At 49.1% G+C, this 23,950-nt stretch overlaps 3 long non-coding RNA genes across 4 annotated transcripts in view; 2 read left to right on the top strand and 1 right to left on the bottom strand.

Moving 5' to 3' along the window:
- LOC129655682 (uncharacterized) overlaps positions 1-3,367 on the bottom strand; it is a 12,039-nt gene extending 8,672 nt beyond the window's left edge. For both annotated transcript variants that reach the window (XR_008716080.1, XR_008716079.1), the window contains exons 1-2: positions 3,255-3,367; positions 1,563-1,660 (exon numbers count right to left, since the gene is read on the bottom strand). This is a non-coding gene — a long non-coding RNA (uncharacterized LOC129655682). The remainder of the gene's footprint in view (positions 1-1,562; positions 1,661-3,254) is intronic.
- On the top strand, positions 41-23,950 carry LOC129655683 (uncharacterized). The gene is made up of 3 exons (XR_008716081.1): positions 41-1,049; positions 17,991-18,244; positions 23,304-23,950. It is a non-coding gene; the product is annotated as an uncharacterized LOC129655683 (long non-coding RNA).
- Positions 3,412-7,328, top strand: LOC129655684 (uncharacterized). The gene is made up of 2 exons (XR_008716082.1): positions 3,412-3,746; positions 7,087-7,328. It is a non-coding gene; the product is annotated as an uncharacterized LOC129655684 (long non-coding RNA).

The raw sequence follows: 23,950 nt of genomic DNA, 5'->3' as shown, positions 1-23,950 counted from the left end.
TAGAGTCCATTGCTTTGGGGTTGGCCACTGGTTTAGTTATCTCTTGGATTTAGGGTTGTGCACAGCAGTTATGCCCTGGGGATATCAGACATTGACCTAGTTAATAACAAGTGCCATTTTTTTCCCCTGTTATTCCTTGGATGTGTAGCTTAAGGAGAAGGGATAATTAGCAGAGCAAAATGCAGGAGCTCCTAGGCCCTCCAGTCAAATGCCACTAAGTCAAAACTTCATTCGGAATTCTGGTAAGAATGGCTCACCCTGCTTGGGGGAGGTGAACAGAGAGAATGAGGGAGGGCATCACGTAGGAAATAACACTGTGACACTGGGTTTTGATGGGTAAATAGGAGTTCTTGAGAAAGAGAATTCTGAGAAAAGCAACAGTCTTTGAAGTCATAATGAAATGCGTCAAAATTGTGACTCAGTTGCCAGCTGTGTGAGCATAGGCAAGTTACTTCCTCTCTCTGTGTCGGTCGCCTTATGTATAAATTAGGGATAATATAGTGAGAGCTGCACCAGGCTTATTGTGAAGATTGGTGATAGGGCCTATGAGCTGCTTGGCAGACTGGATGTTCAATAAATAAGCAAAAAATTCTTCTTTGGGGGCATCCATGTTGAAAAGTCTGAGGCCCAGAAGGGTCTGCCATGTTTGGAGTATAGAGGGAAATTCTATGTGGGCTCCCTCATGTTCAAGGGGCTAAAATTCCTTCCTGTCTCTTGCCCTAGCCTGATTTAGTTCACTGTATTATTGACTCGACCAGCTGATAATGGTTAATTACAAGCAGAAGAACCTGGGTCCCAGCCAGGCTCATTCTGGAGGCTGGGCTGAGAGAGGAGGCAGGGAGTTCAAAGGGAAATTGCCTGTGTTTGCTGGGCAGGTTCTGTGCTGACTCGGCATGTCCTCCTTCCCTGGCTTCATGTGACTCCAAGGCACAGTGGGGGCTTGTGGGGAGCGGGCCACCTTTTGGGCTTTTGTCAGTTCTGTCTTAGAGGGACAAAGTAGGAAGAAGTGGAAGCTCCTCTGGCTTAATGCTGCTGGTGCAACTTTATCTGTGAGTCATGTTTTATCATTAATCTCCGAACCCTCCATAGGACTTCATTGTACTTTGTCTGCTTCCTGTGGGACAAAGCAGGATGCTTTTTGGAAAGGGGCCTGGAGGCCTGAGGTAGGGTCCTGGCTCTCTTTGGGTTAGGGTTGGGCGCATCACTTCAACTCTCTGTGCTTTGGTTTCCTCACCTGTGAAATGGAATGTCAGGCTTCAGGGCCAGGTAAGGACAGGTGGGCTAGTGCCTGTGGATGAGCTGTGACCGCTATGTGGAGATAAGAGATCACAGTGAGGGTGGGAGTCTGGTTCTCACTGGAATCCTGGGTGGGGTTTTATCCCTTGGTGCGATGGGACCTTTGGTTGAGGGCAGAATCTGGAGGTTTTTTTGTCTCCCTGACAACCCCTTGTAAGCTCAAACCCTGTGACTGCAGGAGTCCAGGCAGATGCCTCTTAGAGCAGAGGCCTCAAAGGCAGAAGTTCTCCAAGTGTGGACCTGCTCCCAAGGTCTAGCAGCCGTACCTGAGAGCCTGTTGAAATGCAGATCCTCAGGTTCCATCCCAGACCGTTGAATCTGTTAGGTAGTTAGAACAGGAAAAAGGAATCCAGAATGGCGGTGGCTAAAAGACAAAGAAGGGAAAAGCCCGTGAAAATAGAACAAAGGAAGGTCCGAACACCGGAGTGGGGACCTCAGTAAGAACAAACAGCACTCCTGGCTGGCCCAGTTTCCATAGGGCAGGCCCACGGAGAGAAAAACAAAAAGAGGAGCCAAAGGGCCAGGGATCGCTCTCTTGCGCGCTCTCTCTTCTCTCTCTTCTCTTCGCGTCTTTTGAGTCAGCATACCCTTGATGCAGGAAGGGGAATCCCTTCCATGCCTCAGGGATGTATTTTCCTTTATTTTCTAAATAAAACTGAGCTGTAACACGGAGCTGTGACATTGATCTGTCCGAGAGCTGAGACACAGTCTGTCCGAGGGCTTTAATGTCCATCGCTTCAAATTTTTGTTGTGATGAGACAGAACCGAGGAAACTACCCATTCCTCTGACAATTCCATCTCAGGGAGTAGGGCCTGAGTCTCTAGATGATCCTGATGCTGAAGTTTGGGAACAGCTGCTCCAAGGCAGTGTCCCTTCTGCAGGGTGCCCCTTCCCACCCTCCCCCCATCCCAGCTGGAGGCCCCTTGGAGGAGAGGAGGCTGCAAGACCACAGTTGAATCTCCCTGCTGAAACGAGAACCCTGGAGGGGGCATCTCTTCCTTCTGATGCTAACTCAAGACATCCCGGAACCTCACCAGTGGGGCTGACGCCAGGGTATTTGAATAGCTCATTAGCTCTGCTCTGGGCTTCAATCCCTCTTAATTAGTTTTGCAAACGATAGTCACAAAAAAAGAAAAAAACTCCAAACTCATCACATAGCAAATGCAGGTCCCTGTGAAGGTTGTGGCTGTGGGTACACAGGCGTGTGTCTTTGTGCCGTGAGTGAGAATATGTTTGTGAGCTTGTGGGTGATGGTGAGTGGTGGGCGTGCTCATGCACAGAGGTTTCAGCCAATGTGCACGTGTGAGAAAGCTCACAAGTGAGTGCGTCTGTGGTGTTGTGGTGTCTGTGGCCACATGGCCACCTCATCTCCAGGGACCCCCACCAAGCAGGTTATCCTTCCCCTGCTTAGGAGTCCCTAACACACCCAAGTATTAGGGAAACATAAGCCTTCAACTCCCCTCGGTCCTGCTTGTTTTTGCTTCCCCAGTGCCCCCAGCTCTAGCTTTCAGAGGCAAAGATTAACGGTCAGCTAGTCAGCTGAGCAGGAGGGGGACAGCAGTGTCCCCACTGTGGGGACCGTCCTTTGTGTCCAGTCTGAGGCTGTGACATAGCTTCTGGGTGTCCCTTACACTTGCACTGTCCCCTGATGCCCAGGGTTTCCATTCTTGCTTGTCCCCCCTGGATTCCTCTGCTTCTGGGGAGCTGTTCCTGGCTGCAGATTCTCAGGCCTCCCCCTCAGGGAGAGTCAGCCCTCAACAGGGCTGCCTGTGGGGTTCAGAGAGAGGACTGGCTGTGGGGTGATGGGCCTAGACTCTGGGGGCCCTTCCTACCCCTTCTCACTGCTGCCCCCCTCCCAGCCTCCTCCTGCATTCCCTGCTGTGAGCATCCCCATTTGGAGCCAAGTAAATTTATGGCATAATCCCACATGGAAATGCATGGAAATGCTGCCAATTACCATGAAGCCAAGAGAAAGGCTGTCTCGCTGGCGCCCTCCGTGGTCTGCTGTCTGCCGGCTTCCTGCCTTCCAGAAACCACAGGGAGCCAGAAGCCAGCCGTTTGGCCCAGATTGGAGGAGTGGGGCCGTTTGTATAAAACTCTTTATTAGTCTCACCTGGCCTTGAAGGTTTTCAGTAGGAACGAGTGTCTCCTTTGCATTAAAACTGAACAAACCAGAGAAATGTCATTCCCAGAGTCTGAGCAAAGCCGACAGCTGAGGGGATTTATCTAACCGAGATCAGTTCATCAAACTTGGGTAGAGCTGAGCGGCTGGAAAGACCAGGGGAGGCGGGGTGGAATCTGATACAATCACAGCTGCTTAAAATGCAAAGGCTCATCGAGATTTTGGAAACACTGTAAGGAGAGGCTCAGTGATGCCAGGAGGAACGTTTAGAGGCCCTGAGATGGAGCCTGGCAGAATCAGTGGGTGGGGATGCTCCTGCTTGGTGAGGTGAGGGTGCAGAAACGCAGGAGGAGGGGCCAGTGGGCAGTCTCTGCTCTGGGTCTTGTCGAATTGAGTCCTTTAAAGGAGTATAATGCCTGCGATGAGCAGACTCAAGGGGGATCATGTGACATGGCCCTGCCCTGGAGAACCTCACAGTCTGATGGGGGAGGTAGACAGAGACAGGACAACCTGTAGCCTGTCTAGGAACGGAGCAGAGTCTCTATCAGGTGCTGAGAGGAGAGAAAGGTGGGAGAACGCTGTGGTGAAGCAGGCAGGCCATGGAGTCAGTGGGACCTTGTTTCAAACTCCAGTCTCACCAGCAGTTTACCACCGTTTACCAGCTGTGTGTCCTTGATGAGTCACTTAACCTCTCTGAGCCCCACTTTCCTCACCTGCCGAATGGCTGTAACAGTTCCTACTTCTTAGGGAGTTATGAAAATTGATGAGATACTGCATATAACTTGCTTAGCATTGGGCTTGGCATACAGAAGTGCCCACCAGTGGAACTGGCATCTTACTGGAAGGATCTTGGAAGGCTTCTTGGGGGGAGGGGAGGCCCCAGCTGGGCCTTGATGGAGGAACGAGATGGACTCTCGTTAGTGGAAAGGGCACGGGAAGGCCTCACATGGAGAGAGACATAGAAGCCTGCTGTCTGCTCATCACTGTCCCCCTGCCCACAGGTACCCCAGAGGCAGAAGAGGGGCCCAGGGCTAAGAGTGATGGGCCTTGTCTCAGCAGAACAGCAGCCCTCCGCTCCCCCACCATTCCCATCAGCCCCCCCAGCTCTCCCCTCACTCCGTCTCTCTCCCCCTCTCCGATGAGGATTTATCAGTTCTCCTGAGATGCGCTTAGCAGGGACCAATTTCCTGCCATCAGTCAGGACTGGTGGCATTTGTAGGGCAGCGTGGAGGCCTGGGGGTGGGGGGAAGGGAAACACGTGGTGCTCTGGCGCTGAGTGTTCTGTCCTGCCTGCCCCAGGCTGACCTCTGTTCCTCGGGTCTGTCTGTTCCTCCCTCTGGCCCCAGCGAGGCTCTCCCACCCTTAGGATGGAGGAGAAATGGGATTCTGTTTCCTGGGGCAGAGAACAGGGCTAGGCTAATTGGAGGAGCTGAGCCTGGAGAGGTGGCAGTACAGTGGGGACCATCGGTCACAAGGGCAGTGAGTTTTGGGTGGGCTGGCTTTCCTGAAGTAGGTCATCAATATTCCAGGTTCATTCAATGTTAGGGCTCTGAGTGACTCAGAGCAGAAATGTGGGGGCTGGTGGTAGATTCCAGCCTCAATGGGAAACTAAGGTGCTGGCTTAGGGACCCAGTAGGGGTGAGTAGAGGCTGTGACTCAGGCAGTACGGAGGTCCAGGCTCTCCCCTGGCTCAGGAGTCCAAGATGCTGGGGTCCTCTCAGCTAAGGCATGAGCTTTCTTGATTTAGATGTGTGGGCCAGCCTCAGGCAAACAGCTGGCCAGTGCTGACAGCCTCCTCCAGGAAGCCCTCCTGCATGCGACCAGGCGAGCAAACCTTTGGGCCAGGCGTCCTGTCTGGTCTGCTGTGCCTCCCCAAGTCCCCGTTTCCTTAGCTAGACACAGAGCTACAATTGATTGGGCACTATTATATGCCAGGCCCTGGGCCAAGTGCTTGATGTATATTAACTTGTTGAATTCTTTATCAAACTGGAGAGACAGCCATGATTAAAATTACCCCAATTTTTTTGGGAAATGGGCTCGAAGAGCCCAGATCATTGCTCACGATCTTTTTTCAAACGTCACCTCCTCAGAGAATTCTTCCCCATCACCTATTTTGTTCTTTTCCTCCCTCCCCCTGGCCCATCCACCACCCCTTGTCCTTTCCATCTCGTCAGTTCATTTTCTCCTTGTTTATTGCCTGCCTCCCCTATTAAAGTGGGGATTCCACAGAAGCGGAAAGGAAACCTTATCTGTCTTGTTCCCCTCCAAGCCCAGAGCAGCACCTAGAATTGTGCTTTGAATGATGAGTGTTCATTGAGTGAACAATTGAGGGAGTGAATGAACGAATGCTCCAGGGCTAATTACAGCAGAGCAAAGATTCCAATCAGGAAGTGGGTTCAAAATCACTACCTGCTGCGAGTTCCTGCACCAACACCACCTGTCACTGTCAAAGGGCAAGTGATGTGTAGAGGGAGGGTGGATGCCCTGGGTCTGGGATCCCAGCAGACCTGTCTCAGCCTGATTCCAGGAAGAAGTCATAGATGCTACATCCAGCCGCTGTTGTGGATAGCGGAGAGAGATGGAAACCGGTTTCGAGTCTCTGGGGCAGAGGGAGATGTCTGGGCAAGGGATGGTGACCCTCCTTGCATCCATGGACTGGGCTGCTCATTTCTTCCTGGCTGGGAGAGCCAGACAAGGGTTCATCTGCAATCAAAGCTGAGCACAGCTGGGCCGGCCGGGGGCCTCTGCAGGGCTGGGTACTGCTCCCTAAGTGCAGACATTTATTAGGATCTGGGGTGGGGGAGGGAGTCTATTTGTCTGGGAATGACAGGGACAGGGAGAAGGGCTTTCTGGAGATGAGTGGCAGGAGAGATAAGCCTGATGTGTGACTTTCTGACGCTTGGTTGGTTTGAAAATAAGTCCTGAGCCCAGATACAGGATTGACAGGAGGATCAGAGAGGGCCATTTGCTTTCTGCCTTCTGACTTTGAAGAGTCCATGAGTCAGGAGACTGGGTCTTAGTGCCGGAGGAGAGAGGTGGCTGTGCCGCGGTCACCTTGCCCAGGCTGCTGCAGAAGGCCGGGTTCCCAGGCTGGTGTGTTTTGGAATCAGCCCCAGCAACGATAAGCTTTTGGGCTTGCCTTTGCTTCTGTTCTGGGAAGAAGTCTGACTCCTTGGTGCTCACAGACAAAGGGACTTGAACATGCTGGACCACTGGCTGTCTTCCACATGCATCTTCAGATCCACTTTCTGCTCTCTTGTCCTGCTCAGTGCTGGAGGAGGCTGATCAGTGCAATTCTTCAACAGGCTCTTTTCTCCATTGGCTGGTTGGTTGGTCAATCGGAGGTATTGGAAGCAGGGAGAATGGGGTCATGGCTTCCATCCCCTACTCCCACCCTTTCCTTCCCTCCTTCCCTGCCATGCAGTTGGGAGTGGGTTGCAACCCTCTATGAGGCCACAGATCCCGCCATGCAGCCTTCTCCCTACAACTGATCTTCCATGCTCATCCCTTGCAGGTCTGGGGTAGTAACAGCTCCCATTCTTGCAAGCCTGAGGTTCCTATCCCACACCTTATTGATTTCTCTCCATCCTGCCCTCACCTCTGTACACAGTCTGTTCATTAATTTGGGTAACTGAAATGTAACATCTCTTTCCTTTTGGGATCCTAGTGGATCCGTTAACCTTGATGAGAAGAAGGTGCTCCCTGGTGGTCCTGCGACTCTCCCTTGCTTCAGCACCACGTGGAAGGAACAGACCCAAGGCCGCCTTGTCTTCTAGCCTCTGACCACCCTCCGACCTTCTCTCCGGCTACAACTTCTGCAACCACCTTCTCGGCCCCACCTTGCTTCCTAGACTTGTCCACACAATTTTTTGGGTTTACATCTTATTGCCAAGGGCTTCCTTGATAGCTCAGTTGGTAAAGAATCTGCCTGCAATGCAGGAGACCCAAGTTCGATTCCTGGGTTGGGAAGATCCGCTGGAGAAGGGATAGGCTACCCACTCCAGTACAGTTCTTCTGTGTATTCTTGCCACCTCTTCTTAATATCTTCTGCTTCTGTTAGGTCCATACCATTTCTGTCCTTTATCGAGCCCGTCTTTGCATGAAATGTTCCCTTGGTATCTCTAATTTTCTTGAAGAGATCTCTAGTCGTTCCCATTCTGTTGTTTTCCTCTATTTCTTTGCATTGATTGCTGAGGAAGGTTTTCTTATCTCTCCTTGCTATTCTTTGGAACTCTGCATTCAGATGCTTATATCTTTCCTTTTCTCCTTTGCTTTTCGCTTCTCTTCTTCTCACAGCTATTTGTAAGGCCTCCCCAGACAGCCATTTTGCTTTTGTGCATTTCTTTTCCATGGGGATGGTCTTAATCCCTGTCTCCTGTACAATGTCATGAACCTCATTCCATAGTTCATCAGACACTCTTTCTATCAGATCTAGGCCCTTAAATCTATTTCTCACTTCCACTGTATAATCATAAGAGATTTGATTTAGGTCATACCTGAATGGTCTAGTGGTTTTCCCTACTTTCTTCAATTTAAGTCTGAATTTGGCAATAAGGAGTTCATGATCTGAGCCACAGTCAGCTCCTGGTCTTGTTTTTGTTGATTGTATAGAGCTTCTCCATCTTTGGCTGCAAAGAATATAATCAATCTGATTTTGGTGTTGACCACCTGGTGATGTCCATGTGTAGAGTCTTCTCTTGTGTTGTTGGAAGAGGGTGTTTGTTATGACCAGTGCATTTTCTTGGCAAAACTCTATTAGCCTTTGCCCTGCTTCATTCCGTATTCCAAGGCCACTGTTACTCCAGGTGTTTCTTGACTTCCTACTTTTGCATTCCAGTCCCCTATAATGAAAAGGACATCTTTTTTGGGTGTTAGTTCTAAAAGGTTTTGTAGGTCTTCATAGAACTGTTCAACTTCAGCTTCTTCAGCGTTACTGGTTGGGGCATAGACTTGGATTACTGTGATATTGAATGGTTTGCCTTGGAAACGAACAGAGATCATTCTGTCGTTTTTGAGATTGCATCCAAGTACTGCATTTTGGACTCATTTGTTGACCATGATGGCTACTCCATTTCTTCTAAGGGATTCCTTCCCACAGTAGTAGATATAATGGTCATCTGAGTTAAATTCACCCATTCCAGTCCATTTGAGTTCGCTGATTCCTAGAATGTCGATGCTCACTCTTGCCATCTCTTGTTTGACCACTTCCAATTTGCCTTGATTCATGGACCTGACATTCCAGGTTCCTATGCAATATTGCTCTTTACAGTATTGGACCTTGCTTCTATCACCAGTCACATCAACAGCTGGGTATTGTTTTTGCTTTGGCTCCATCCCTTCATTCTTTCTGGAATTATTTCTCCACTGATCTCCAGTAGCATATTGGGCACCTACTGACCTGGGGAGTTCCTCTTTCAGTATCCTATCATTTTGCCTTTTCATACTATTCATGGGGTTCTCAAGGCAAGAATACTGAAGTGGTTTGCCATTCTCTTCTCCACATTCTGTCAGATCTCTCCACCATGACCTGCCCGTCTTGGGTTGCCCCACAGGCATGGCTTAGTTTCATTGAGTTAGACAAGGCTGTGGTCCTAGTGTGATTAGATTGACTAGTTTTCTGTGAGTATGGTTTCAGTGTGTCTGCCCTCTGATGCCCTCTTGCAACACCTACCGTCTTACTTGGGTTTCTCTTACCTTGGGTGTGGGGTATCTCTTCACGGCTGTTCCAGCAAAGCGCAGCCGCTGCTCCTTACCTTGGATGAGGGGTATCACGATGGTGTGATCACTGACCTAGAGCCAGACATCCTGGAATGTGAAGTCAAGTGGGCCTTAGAAAGCATCACTACGAACAAAGCTAGTGGAGGGGATGGAATTCCAGTTGAGCTATTCCAAATCCTGAAAGATGATGCTGTGAAAGTGCTGCACTCAATATGCCAGCAAATTTGGAAAACTCAGCAGTGGCCACAGGACTGGAAAAGGTCAGTTTTCATTCCAATCCCAAAGAAAGGCAATGCCAAAGAATGCTCAAACTACCACACAATTGTACTCATCTCACACACTAGTAAAGTAATGCTCAAAATTCTCCAAGCCAGGCTTCAGCAATATGTGAACCGTGAACTTCCTGATGTTCAAGCTGGTTTTAGAAAAGGCAGAGGAACCAGAGATCAAATTGCCAACATCCGCTGGATCATGGAAAAAGCAAGAGAGTTCCAGAAAAACATCTATTTCTGCTTTATTGACTACGCCAAAGCCTTTAACTGTGTGGATCACAATAAACTGTAAAAAATTCTTCAAGAGATGGGAATACCAGACCACCTGACCTGCCTCTTGAGAAACCTATATGCAGGTCAGGAAGCAACAGTTAGAACTGGACATGGAACAAAAGACTGGTTCCAGATAGGAAAAGGAGTTCGTCAAGACTGTATATTGTCACCCTGCTTATTTAACTTATATGCAGAGTACATCATGAGAAATGCTGGACTGGAAGAAACACAAGCTGGAATCAAGATTGCCAGGAGAAATATCAATAACCTCACATATGCAGATGACACCACCCTTATGGCAGAAAGTGAAGAGGACTTGATGAAAGTGAAAGAGGAGAGTGAAAAAGTTGGCTTAAAGCTCAACATTCAGAAAATGAAGATCATGGCATCTGGTCCCATCACTTCATGGGAAATAGATGGGAAAACAGTGGAAACAGTGTCAGACTTTATTTTTTGGGGCTCCAAAATCACTGCAGATGGTGACTGCAGCCATGAAATTAAAAGACGCTTACTCTTGGAAGGAAAGTTATGACCAACCTAGATAGCATATTCAAAAGCAGAGATATTACTTTGCCAACAAAGGTCCGTCTAGTCAAGGCTATGGTTTTTCCTGTGGTCATGTATGGATGTGAGAGTTGGATTGTGAAGAAAGCTGAGCGTTGAAGAATTGATACTTTTGAACTGTGGTGTTGGAGAAGATTCTTGAGAGTCCCTTGGACTGCAAGGAGATCCAACCAGTCCATTCTGAAGGAGATCAGCCCTGGGATTTCTTTGGAGGAAATGATGCTGAAGCTGAAACTCCAGTACTTTGGCCACCTCATGCAAAGAGTTGACTCATTGGAAAAGTCTCTGATGCTGGGAGGGATTGGGGGCAGGAGGAGAAGGGGACAACAGAGGATGAGATGGCTGGATGGCATCACTGACTCGATGGACATGAGTCTGGGTGAACTCCGGGAGTTGGTGATGGACATGGAGGCCTGGCATGCTGCAGTTCATGGGGTCGCAAAGTGTCGGACACAACTGAGCGACTGAACTGAACTGAACTGAACCCACTCCAGTATTCTTGGGCTTCCCTTGTGGCTCAGCTGGTAAAGAATCCGCCTGCACTATGGGAGACCTGGGTTGGGAAGATCCCCTGGAGAAGGGAAAGGCTACCTACTCCAGTATTCTGGCCTGGAGAATTCCATGGACTGTATAGCCCATTGGGTCGCAAAGAGTTGGACACGACTAAGTGACTTTCACTTTCATCGTTCTTATTGCCAACCAACCATGAGCTCCCTGGTTTGTCAGAATTATTCCACAAGCTCATCAACCCATATCTCCAGGCCTCCTACACCTACCTCTCTCTGGGCTTCTGTTTCAACCCAGACAATGTGGCTCTGGAGGGTATGGACTGCTTGTTCTGGAGGTTGGTGGAGGAGAGGGTGTCGAGAATCTCTTGAAGATGCAAAACTGGTGAGGGTTGTGTGCCCTTTCCCAGGGTGGCTGAAGCTGTCCCAAGATGAGTGAGGTAGAACCCTGGACACCGTGGACATTGCTGTGGTCATGGAGAAGAACCTGAACCAAGCCCTTTTGGATCTTCATACCCTGGTTCTGCCTGTGCAGACCCCTGTCTCTGTGACGTCCTGGAGAATCGCTTCACAGATGAGGAGGTGAAACTCAGCAAGAAGTTGGGCATCCACCTGACAGACTGGCTGCCGTTGGGCTGGCGAGTGTCCCTTTGAGGGGTCAACCTCAACTCAAGAAGGGCTCGGCGCCTGCAGCCCAGCTGCCTCTGAGGGGACCCCTTGCATGCCCCTGGTGTCAGGACTTCTGCCTGAACATCTTCCTAAAGCCACTAGGCAGCTTTTTAACCACGCAGGAGCCCTCTCCCAAGCGATGGACCAAATGGAAACAATGAAGTCTTTTATGGACACCTTCCCTCTCCCCTCAGCCCCCTTCACAAAGCCCTCCCATGGATATTCCCCAAACTGGCTATCAGGACAGGGACAATGGAAAGGGGTTTGCTGTCTGGGTTTCCGTAGGCTGCTTTTCTGCCTATGCAGGTTGGGCCAACCTTGGGGCAGAGGGAGAGACTCACTACTGGGGGTCAGAGAGCAGGGGCGGGAGACCCTTCCTTTCCTTGTTTCTTCTCAGGCCTCAGCGTTCTCATCTGTAATATGGGGGTAAGGATAACTGCAGCGACCAACTGCTGGCACTGTATTAAGACCTGTGTGTGCACAGCATCATTAGCTTTCCCAGAAGCCCTGTGGGGTGACTTCTCTTGGCATCCCTGTTTGATGGAAGAGCAAATTGAGCCTCAGAGAGAAGTGCCTTGTTCAAGTTCATGTCTGAGCATGACAGCCTGGAATTCAATCTCAGGTTTCTCTATGCTCTTAATCCCTGTATCTTCTCTGCCTGCCTTCATGGGGCATTTGAAGCAATGTCAGGCCCAGTAGCCAGCATGGGGCCTTGGAATCAGCAAAGGATAGTTTTCATGAAACCAGTTACTCAGCATGGGGAGAGGCCCAGGTGGTAGAGCTGATTTCCCTTCCCTTCCCTGTCTCTCTACAGAGAACTAGACACAGGTAAATTTGGGAGGGTATCACAGACCCCCTGTTTCTCACCTGGGTGGAGGTACTGTTTCCTTGCTTTGCATTATGAGAGATCTACTGCCTTCATGGCTCTAACTAGTCATCTACCTGTATCCACATTGGTGTCTTGCAAATTTGCAGCCCTTCCTACTGTGACTCTGGGTTTGGCCATATGACCAGCTTTAGACAATGGGACAGTAACCAACTTGATGTAAGCTGTAGTTTGATAAAGTGTTCTCTTGGATCCCTGCCACCCCCATGAGAGCAGTCCAGAGATGGCCTCCTGGGAGATGATGGACTATGTGTAACAGAGTTAAGCCATCCCAGGTGATACCTTCTTAGACCAGCCAGTGTTTAATGGATCTGTCAAAGATATGTAAGCCAGGTGAGATCAGCCAAGCCCAGACTCATGAAAAGTAATAAATGGTTATTTATTTAAGACTTTTAATTTCTGGGATCTTGGAGATTTCTTCTTTTGAGCCCTCTCTTTCTCCACCAGTGTCAGGCCACATCTGGGCTTTCAGTCACAGGGAGGTGAGGACAGGATGGTTTCTACTTACACCCAATACATAGACAAAGTTCTTCTGGCTCCCTGGGGCTCTCACTCCTGGGATTCTCAGCATCTTTTCCCTGAGGATTTCCCCTGGCTCCTCAAATCCCTGGACTAACCATGAATGGGGTCCTCTTTCTGGCTGCCCCCAGAAAAGGCTGAACGTGGCACTGAAGACATGGAGCCGAAAGCAAGATGGTACAGGGGTTTCCCACTGGCCCTCCTACCTCCCAACAGCCCCACGGGAAAAGGGAGAAAGGGTGACTGGGGCCCCCAGTGCCCCTGGCTGTGTAACGCAGGTTGCCCCAGGTCATCTCCCTTCGCCTCACCAACCAGGTTGTCTCAGCACTGCGTGCTGCCGCCGGGAACCTCGCTTGATGTTGTTTCACTGCTGGCAGCCCTGGTTCATTGTCCACGGGGGAACTTAGGGACAAATTACAGGCAGGTCACAGCACTCAGAACCGCTGGACTAGAGGCTCCTGGAAGGCAGGGACCATGACTGACCCATCCCCATACGCTATGCTCAGCATGGGGAGGACACGTGTACTTTACTGCCACTGACAGAGACTCGGCTGGTTCCACCATGGCCACTAACCAGTTTCTCTCTTTGCGCTTCCCCGCCCTCCCTCCTCATCCAGGCCACTGCTATTCCTACAGCTCTGAGCAGCTGGCTCCTATCTCCAGGAAAAAAGCAGAAGGACCCTCCCGGTCCTCAACCCTCCCTCTGTCCTTGGCTCCCTTCTTCATAAACCCTGTTGGGCCTTGCAGAGTCCCTGCCCATCCCTTCACCTTTCCTGGAGCAAGCCACCACTCAGGCAGCCAAACAGCTGGACACAGGTACCTGTGCCCCAGCCTTTGTCTTCCTAAGGCCCCTGATGGTACCCCCATTGTCATGACAATGACTTCTGGTCCCACTTCTGACAGACAGAGGGGTCACTTTCATTTAAAAAAATTAATTCAATTTAAATTTGAGTAGGTAATAAATTATCATATTTCAAGGGTAGCTACAGTGAAAAATCACCCTCCTTCCCACCACAGCCCAGCCTCCTAGCTCCTTCCACGGAGGCAGTATTACCAGTGTCTCCTGTGTCCTTCCAGGGACAGCCTTGGCATATAAAGATTATATATGGGCATTCACGCATATTTTTATAAATTATACTTTCCCCCTCTTTAGTTCACACATGGTACCATATAATAATGATAATAATATAGTAATAATAATGGTACCATGTAATCCACAGGGCTCCGTGCTTTGTTTTACACAGTATCTCAGAGATCACCCCCTAGCAAGACAGAATTTCCTCATTCCTTTTTTTTTTCTTGCGGGGGCGGGGGGCGGATATACTTCACAGACCATGAAATTCAGTGATTTTTAAATATATTCACAAAGTTGGGCAACTGTCATGACTATCTAATTCTGGGACATTTCCATCATCCCCCAAAGAAACCTCAAACCCATTATTCAGTACTTTTCCTCTACCTTCCAGCTCCTGGCAACCACTAATCGACTTTCTGTCTCTATGGGTTTGCCTATTCTGGACTGTTATTGTAAATGGAATTGTATGATGTGTGGCCTTTTGGGTCTGGATTCTTTCACTCCGCACAGTGTTTTCAAGGTTCATCCATGCCATAGCATGGACATCAGTACTTCATTTACTTCATTTTTATTGCTAATAGTATTCTTAAAGCTCTACCATATTATGTTTATCCATTTGTCAGTTGATGGATGTTTGGGTTGTTTCTACCTTTTGGCTATGATGAATGGCGCTGCTATGAAATTTTGTGTACAAGTTGTTATGGGAACAGAGGTCTTCAGTTCTCTGGGGTGTGTACTTAGGAGTGGAATTGCTTGCCACCTGTTGTCATCAATGTCCACCTAATATCTCATTGTAAGCATAGACCATAATTTATTTAAGCAATCAGCTGTTGATGGACTGTTAGTTCCCCTCCCCCTTTTACTTATTCATTTTCGCTCTTTCTAGCAATGATATGGGGAATAATTTTGTACATTCTCCAATTCACACATGTCCATATATATCTTTTTGTAACATTCCCAGAAGTGTAATTGCTGTGCCAAAGGGCATATACATTTGTAATTTTGATAGATGTTGCCAAATTGTCTGCTCCCCCACAGAGATTGTACCAGAAGGAATGTATGAGACACTAATTTTCTCTCAATCTCACTGACACAGTGTGTTAGCAAGCCTTTTGATCTTCACCCATATGATTGGTAAAAAGTGTATCGGGTAGTTAAAAACTTATTTGTTTATTTTGACTGTGCTGGGTCTTCTTCATTGCTGCGCACAGGCTTTCTCTAGTTGCGGCAAGTGGTGGCTACCTTCCGTTGTGGTGTACAGACTTCTCACTCTGGTGGCTTCTCTGGTTGCAGAGCATGGGCTCTAGACTATGCGGGTATCCGTAGTTGTGGTGCATGGGCTTAGGTGCCCCAGGGCATATGGAATCTTCCCAGATCAGGGTTTGAACCTGTGCCCCCCTGCATTGGCAGGTGGACTCTTAACCACTGGATCACCAGGGAAGTCCAAACATTTTTTTTAGTTTAAATATAGTTGATTTACAATGTTGTATTAATTTCAGGTGTACAAAACAGTGATTGAGTTTTATATATATACATACATTCTTTTTCAGATTCTTTCCCCTTATATGTTATTACAAAATATTGAATACAGTTCCCTGTGCTATATAGTAGGTCCTTGTTGGTTATCTATTTTCTAGACAGTACTGTGTATATGGTAATCCCCAACTCTTAATTTATTGCTCTCCTTGCCCCTTTCAACTTTGGTAACCGTGAGTTTGTTTTCTATGCCTATGGGTCTATTTCTATTTTGTAAAAAAGTTCATTTGTATCTTTTTTTTTTAGATTCCACATTTGTATACCAGGGAGGTTTTTTTTGTGTGTGTGTGTGTGTGTGTGTTATTTTTCTACCATGTTATAGGTCTTGTTCTTATTGATTCACAAGAGCTTTTTATACAAGTGGGAAATTAACACTTTGTTTGTGATTGGCACCAGGTATTTCTCCTCGTTTGATGCTTGTCTTGATTTCACTAATGGTGCTGTCTGCCAGCAAGGAGTATTCTATTTTTATTAATATATAGCCAGATTTATCAGGAATTTCCTTTGGCTTCTGGGTGTCTTGTCAAAGGCCTTTCCCGTGTTGTTGTTCAGTTGCTGTCATGTCCAGCTCTTTGTGACTCCATGGACGGCAGCACACCAGGCTTCCCTGTCCTTCACTGTCTCCCAGCGTTTGCTCAAGCTCTGTCCACTGAGTCAGTGATGCCATCCAGCCATCTCGACAGCCTCCTTGTCCTCCTGCCCTCAATCCCTCCCAGCATCAGGGTCTTTTCCAATGAGTTGTTTCTTCGCATCAGGTGGCCAAAGTATTGGAGTTTCAGCTTCAACATCAGTCCTTCCAATGAATATTCATCGGATTTGATTTTCTTTAGGATTGACTGGGTTTGATCTTCTTGCTGTCCAAGGGACTCTCAAGAGTCTTCTCCAGCACCAGAATTAACATCATTAAAAAAAAAATTCCCTTATTATTTCATCTAGGCTACTTATTTCATTCAAAAATATTTCAATCTATGATCCATCCAGAGTTGATTTTAGTATAGGTGTGTGGTATGGAACTAATTTAACATTTTCTCAGTGGCTTCACAGTTGTCCCAGTAACATTACTGAGTAGTTCATCTTCCCCTCAATGCCTTCAAGGCTACCTTTCTCATAGACTAAATGCTCCCAAGCTTTTGGATTTGTTTTTGTGCTTTCTGTTCTGTTGACATGGTTGTCTGCTCATAAGTCACTACCATATTATTCAAATGACTGCTGTTCTAGGCTGTACTTACATAATTGATAGGACTAGCCTCCCCTCATTACTCTTCTTTTCAGAATTTTCCTGGCTATTTTGCATGTTCATTTTCCCATATGAACATCAACGTCACTTTGTTTCATTAAAAATTCCCCTTGGTACTTTCGCTGAAACACGTAAATGTTATAAGTTAACTAAGGGAAAGCCAGTATGGCTTTATAACGTCTGTTCTTCCTGTCCAAGAATGATACGCCTTTCTCTTTGTTCAAGTCATCTTTTGGATACCTTGGTGGCATTTTCGGGTTTTCTTTATAAATGTTTGCTTCATACTCCTAGACATTTTATCTTTTCTGTTGTAATTGTAAATACCCTATGCTCTTTCATTATATGTCTTAACTGGCTTTCATTTTTAAACACGAAGGCTGTTGATATTTGCACATTAATTTTGTAGCTAGCCACATTATTGAATTTATTGTTGGTAATAGTTTTTCAGTTGATTCTGTTGGCTGTACCAGTCATAAATGCTTGTCTTCTGCAAATAATGATAATTTTACCTGCCCTTTTCAATTTTCATATAGTTAAGTGATTTCTCTTAATCATTTTAGATGGTGTTTCCAGAACAAAGTCAGTCATAGTGAAGATACTGGATGTCCCAGTCTTGTTCCTGACTTTAATGAGAATGCTTTTAGAATTTCCTCATTTGGGATTAAGATGGAAATAATTTATCATGTTAAGAAGAAGCTGTGTGACTTGTGGTTGCCAAGGGGGTGGGGGAATGGGGGAGGGATGGATTGGGATTAGCATATGCAAACAATTATATACATAGTGGATAAACAACAAGGCCCTACTGTATAGCATAGGGGACCATATCAATATCCTGTAATAAACCATAGTGGAAAAGAATATGAAAATGAATATATGTATGTATAACTGAATCACTTTGCTGTACAGCAGAAATGAACACAATATCATAAGTTAACTATACTTCATAAAATAAATTTTAAAAAGAAAAGAAGCTGTTCTTATTTCATTAAGAATTTTTAAAATTAAGAATGATTGCTGATTTTTGCAGATAATTTATGCTTAGATTCTCTAATGTGGTAAATTATGTTAATAGATGTCTTGACACTAACGACCTAGGGTTTCTTAAACCCCACTTGATCACAATATATTGTTCTTTCCCTGTGTTGCTGGATTCTGCATGCCACTCTTTTATTTAGAATTTTTACAGAGAGATTAATGTGAAATTGACCTGTCATTTTTCTGTTTCTCCATTTGGGTATTGGTATTACTATCAGTGCTATGCTCATTTCATAAAAGTAATCTAGACACTTTCCTTCTTTTTCTATATCCTGGCACAGTTTAAACAGCACTGGGGTGATCCTTCCCTTAAAGGTTTGGTGGAGCCTAAGGGGCCAACCTCAACCTGCAGCTGGCATCTGGAAAGAAGGCCTCAGTGACTCAGATGATTGATCCAGCAGGACAGTTTCCCTGAAGCCGACCATAAGTCTCAGAGATGCAGACTCCTACGTCCTTGGGGTGGGACTCTCCCTCCGTGGGACTCTTCCTCCCTCCGTGGGACTCTTCCTCCCTCCATCCTGGATCTTCTTGCTGGGTGAGCCTGTAAGAATTTCACCTGGAAAGGTCACAGCGGAGCTGGTGGGCAGACAGGACCCAGGGAGAGATGGGCTGGATTTAGAGGGAGAATTTCTTCAGGCCGGGGCTCTGTGACAGGGTGGCTGCCAGGTCAGGCTGGGCTCTGGTTACCCCTTGCCTCTCCTCCATCTCTCCCAGAGCCCGCCAGAGAGGAGGATCACATGTCGGAGTGTATGTGTCTGTTGTCTGTTTGGGCAGCTGGGTCACTCCCCGACCCAGCCTCCGCCGCAGCTCTCTGCTGTTCTGTCCTGGGGGTCCAGGCGGCCGTGGTACTTCTGCCGACCCTGGTTGCCCTCCGCTGCAGCACCTTGTGTCCCGCGACCAGTAGCCGACTGGCAGGCTCCAGTCGTTTCTGTGTCTGTCAAGGACGCATCTTCCCAACACTTCGTAAGCACTACTTGATAAGCTGCGGGGGCTTCTCCCACCTCCGCCCCCTCCTCCCGCCCCTTCAGGCCTGCTGGCACAGTTTAATTTCCATTCCTGGTATTTCTCCCCAGCCCGTGACAACCTCAGGTGGAAGCAATTTCACCGTCTTGTAACTCACCGGGTCATTATAATTAGTATCCCGGCGCCCGGGGCGAGGGCGGAAGAAAGGAAAGAAAAGACTTGATCCAGCCAGGCGAAGAGCAGCAGCCTCTGGGGGCTGGGGCGGCCTTTCCTCCTGCTCCAGCTCCTAACTCAGATTTTCTCAGGACTCTGATTCCATCACGTCCCTCCCCTCTGTGTGTGCAAGGTGGGAGGTGGTCGAGGAGTCAGGCACTGCTCCGCTGTGCCCTGGGTGTACACAGCGGGAGTCTCTGACCTGAGTGAGGCTCCCCTGCCCCCTGAGAGCCCACATCTGAGACTGGGGGCCACGGTGAGGGCCCTTTAGGGAGAGATCAGTACCTCCCACATCCCCCCGTGGACCCTCCCTGCCTCTGGGTCCCTGCAGCCCCAGAGCCAGAGCCCATCAAGAGCTGGTGATGGTGACCATGGGCACAGCTGGGTTCCGCCCCAGGCACAGCTAGGATAGGTATGACTCTGAGAGAAGCAGCCAGGTGGGGAACAGGACGTGTCAGGGAGCAAGATTTCCCATCAGGTTGGTCAAGGCTTTTTGGTTGCAAGCAACAGAAATAGACTGACTCAAGAGAGGGAATTTAGGGACTTCCCTGGTGGTCCAGTGATTCAGAATCCACCTTGCAATGCAGGGGACATGAATTCGATCCCTGGTCAGGGAACTAGGATCCCACATACGGCAAGACAGCTAAACCCGTGTGCTAGAACTACTGAGTCCTCACCCTCCAGAGCCCACGAGCCGCGACTAGCGAGGCCATGCATCAAGATGAAAGGTCCTGCTTGACACAACGAAGACCCAAGGCCGCCAAATAAACACATGCATATATAAATATTTTTTAAAAAGAGAGAGAGAATTTACGGTCGGGTGTTGGGCCACCTCAAAGTTTAAGAGGTGACAGAGGAGAACCGGCAGCTTTGAGAGGTCAGGACCAAAGGAGCCCTAAGGATCCTGGAAGTCAGGAGAGGTGGCTCTTCTTTCCAGGGAGCAGCTTATGTGCTCAGTAGCTAGCTCCTGGAACTAATGTGACTCAGTCCCACAGGTCCCAGCCTCTGTTTCCCAGTTAAGAATTCCAAATTCCTCACAGAGGCTCATTCATTCATTCGTTGGTTGGTTCATTTGTTCCATAAATATTTATTAAGCCCCTCCTGTGCAACAGGCAGGATTCAGGAAGGTGCTGAAGGGACAGCAGTGATCAAATGAAACTTCCCTTACATTGTGGGGGGCAGAATCTGATGGCTCAGTTTGGGTTGGGGGTCCATCCTAAGCCAATCAACTGTGGCCAGGCAGGTTTTCGTGAGCCAGGAGGCCACCCCAAATGGATCCTACTACAGTGGTCAAATCGCCCTTTAAGACACACAAAGAATGACATTGTAGATAGCAGGAGATGGGCTTAAAAGAAGCAAGACTGTGGAGCTTATTCTTACAGCTAGGCAGCAAGCCTTTGCTCTGGGCAGACTGGGTGTTCTCAAGGAGGCCACCGGCTATGGCCCATGCTCGCTTGGGAGTGGGAGGGGGCCGGAGGCTGGGGGAGGCCCAGCTGCACCCACAGCTTTCTCTGTGCACTGTGCCTGACTCAGCTGGCTGTTACGGGTGAGGACTGGACGCCTGCCTCCCTCCACCCCACCTTCTTCTCTCCTCTGTCCCTGCCTTGTCTGGAAGCTTCCATGGACAGGGCCCATGCTAGTGGGCTCTTGTGGTCCCCATCTCTGAGCACCCCACATCCCTTGAAGACTGAATTTAGCCTGTTCACCTCCATTCCCTCCATTCCACACTCAGTTCAGGAAAAGCGCTCACCCATCCTCCCCCTCTCCAACCCCCTCACCGATTTTTCGACCTGAGCCCTGGGAGACACGGCTTAGCTGTGCCCGGTCTCAGCAGACAGTGCCCTGTGCAGACTCCCTGGGAAATTCCCAAATCAATCACTCGGGGCTTCCCACTTTAGACCCAATTCATAAGGTCCTGGGTGACCACCCCTCCTGGGCTGGAGCCTTGTAAGGGGAGTGCTTATAATAATACCATTATTCTTCTTAGCCGGGGGCAGGCTGAGCCTTCAGTGAAGCGGGCCTGCCATTAGAACCCTGCAGAAACAAAGTAATAGCCTGCACAGAAAGCCATTTGTAATGTTGCTATAATTCCCATGATTCATTAAACAGGAATGGAAAATGATAACATTTCCCCTGGAAAAAAAACTCCTCTTGGAGTTGCATGCTGAGTTCACTTGGCTCAACTATTTTATTGACTAAGCATCTTGTTGTGCTGATGTGAAGAGCATGCAGGCCCAGTGCCGCTTAGTTTTATATCAGCTGAAATGGGAGCGAGGGGAGCGGGGTCCTGCCGGGCCCGGGGCTTGACCTTGGAAATAGAGCTGCTTCCCCCACTTGGGTGCCCGGTCTGGCATCTCCCACAGGCCTGGGGCCCTCTGGGGCTGAGGGTCCATTTGACTGAGGCCCGTGCTGCATCCTGCCCTGGTGGACAGAGTGGAAAGGCCTGTTGTACCTGGGCCTGAGCTGGGCGCTGGCATCGCTCAGCTTGGGGCCCGTCCCTGGCCCTCGTCACACCTATGGTCTGTGACCCCCAGATGCCTGCCCATCCCTCCTTTCTTTTATATGGTCTCAGACCACTCAGTGCCCTGATTAGGAATCTGGTTGTTGTCATTGACACCCTCTTTCCATTACTCGCCAGTTGGCCACCAGGCTCCCCACCAGGGGTCTCTACCAGAGAGGTCTCCTCTCCCCTCCCCTGACTGCTGCCCAAACTCAGGCTCACCCTCTCCTGCCACTCAGCCAAGCCACGGCTGGCTGCCCTGTGAAGTCCCTGTCTCGAGCCTCTCCCTCTGCAATGAGGGGTCCACAGTGTGGCTGGAGTGATTGTTCTAAGCAGTGACTCGCACCCTCTTCATTCTATTTCTTGGAGTCTTGGTGGGCTCTCCCGGGATAAGTCCCAAATGCCAAGGCAGCCTCAGTCGACCTTTCCTGCTCCGCCTCCAGCCACCCCACCCTGGCCGCACCATGTATTCCAGGCTGTTGCAGTCCTCAGGAGCACACGGGGGCCCCAGGCCACACTGGGTGTGTTCACCGTTTTCTGTGCTGTTCCCTCAGCCTGCAGAGTGTGACAGTGTTAGTCACTCAGTCATGTCTGACTCTTTGCAATCCCAAGGACTGTAGCCCATCCGTGGAATTCTCCAGGCAAGACTACTGGAGTGGGCAGCCATTCCCTTCTTCAGGGAATTTTCCTGACCCAGGGATCGAACCCTGGTTTCCTGCATTGCAGGCAGATTCTTTACTTCCTTACTCACCATGGAAGCCCAAAGCCCTTGCCATTCTTCCATCCTTGGAAATCCGGACCTGCTCTAGCAAGCTGCCCCTGTGGCTTTCCCTATCACAGGGGGTGGTACCCTGCCCTTCAGGCTGTGCAACCCTAAACCTCATCTTTTTCTCCTCTCTCTCATACCCAGCATCCCCAAATCTGATCTGTCACCAAATCTGTTGCCTCTAATTTCCCAGTATAGCAAGAATCTGACCATTCCCACCAGCCTCGTCCCAGGGGGCTCATCACGGGGCACCCTGACTCTGTCCTTCCTCTCCCTATTCCCATCTATCATCCGCATGTCCGAGCACACTGTTCCTTTGATGAAAACCCCTTTGCTGGCTTCCCATCTCACTTAGAGAGAAACTGCTGCCCTCACTGTGGCCTTGAGGCTCTTACACACTCTGGCCCACCTCGGCCTCCCTGACTGCACTCCCTGCTGCTCCCCCCATGCTCACTCTGCTTTAGCTGCACTGGCTTCCTGGCCTTTTCTTGACCACACCAAGCAGGCTCCTGCCTCAGGGCCTTTGCACTTGCTCTTCTCTTGCTCTGCACCCCTCCCCCTCCCAGTTCTCTGTACCTTCTCAGGAGTACCTTTCATGACCTTCTTCTTTAAAGCTGCCAACGTTCTCTTCCTCTAGCACTTCCTGCTTCCTTCTTTCCACTTTATTTTTCTCCATAGCATGCATCACCGACACATTTTGTGTATTTTGTTTTATAATTTTATTTTTAGCTTTCTATCCACCAGACCACAAGCTCCATGAAGGCAGGGATGTTTTGCTGGGCTTTCTGTTTTATTTCTATGTACCCAATGTGGTGTTTGAATGCAACAGACAAGCAAAAAACATTTGTGGGATATACAAGTCATGCCAGCTTCCTACTCACTCAGCTTTCCCTAACCCCCTCCTGGCCTGTCGGACTGAAGAGATCACCCACTCCTCTGTGTTCCCAGAGGACCTCATTCAGACCTCTGTTAGAGAAAAGGCCTGTGTGTTGTGTTCATTTGGGGCTTGATTTCTCACCAAAGGGGGATGCCAAAAGGACCGGGGTCTCTCATTAATGTCTGGGTTCAAGTCTCCAGAGACACTTTGGCCTGTGGTGGGTTCTCAGTATACACCAGGGGATTTAATTTTCTTACATTGGTCCTTCTCACCAGTCTTCCCAGCTCAGCAGAGCCAGGCCTGTCTCCATGAAGAACCCGAGCCTGGAGCGGAGGAGACTCATTGGTGTCAGCAGCAGTGCCAGGAGGCAACCCTTGGTCTCTCAGGTGATGGGGCCTGGCCCCTCTCCGCTGAGTGTGGGACAGAGCACCATGGGCCTCCTGCAGAGCCTGAGGAGGCTGGGAGCATCTGAGCTGGTCACGGTCAGTGATCTGACCAGTGCGGCCCCAGCCCCCTGGGCCATGATGTTCCCAACATCTCCTGACTCAGAAACTGCTTTGAGATGCTCACAACCCACTTTGTGAGTGACCTTCCCGGAAGTAGAACTGAGCAGAAGCTCTCGAGATCACATTTGCCTCCTCACACTCATTCTAATGAAAGCCGAGGCTTAGGAGTGGGGAACAGGACTCAGAAATGGGGACCCTAGGGCCGGTGGGCCAAAGGGAGCAGAGACTGGACAGATGCACCCAACATTTCTCCTGCTGGACTCTGTCTTGCCTGACCCAGGGAATGCCTGGAATCCAGCATCCTGACCCTGTCCCAGCCATGAGCCCTGGGCAAAGGTGCAGGGACCACGTTCTCTGCAGAGCCAAGCATGCCCTGACTAGGTGCTCAGGCAAATGTCTGATGAACTTGCAGGAAT

The sequence above is a fragment of the Bubalus kerabau genome, chromosome 6 (genome assembly GCF_029407905.1).
Source record: "Bubalus kerabau isolate K-KA32 ecotype Philippines breed swamp buffalo chromosome 6, PCC_UOA_SB_1v2, whole genome shotgun sequence".
Classification (NCBI taxonomy): domain Eukaryota; kingdom Metazoa; phylum Chordata; class Mammalia; order Artiodactyla; family Bovidae; genus Bubalus; species Bubalus kerabau.
The sequence above is the reverse complement of the archived record's forward strand: the minus strand, read 5'-3'. Positions and strand labels throughout refer to the sequence as shown.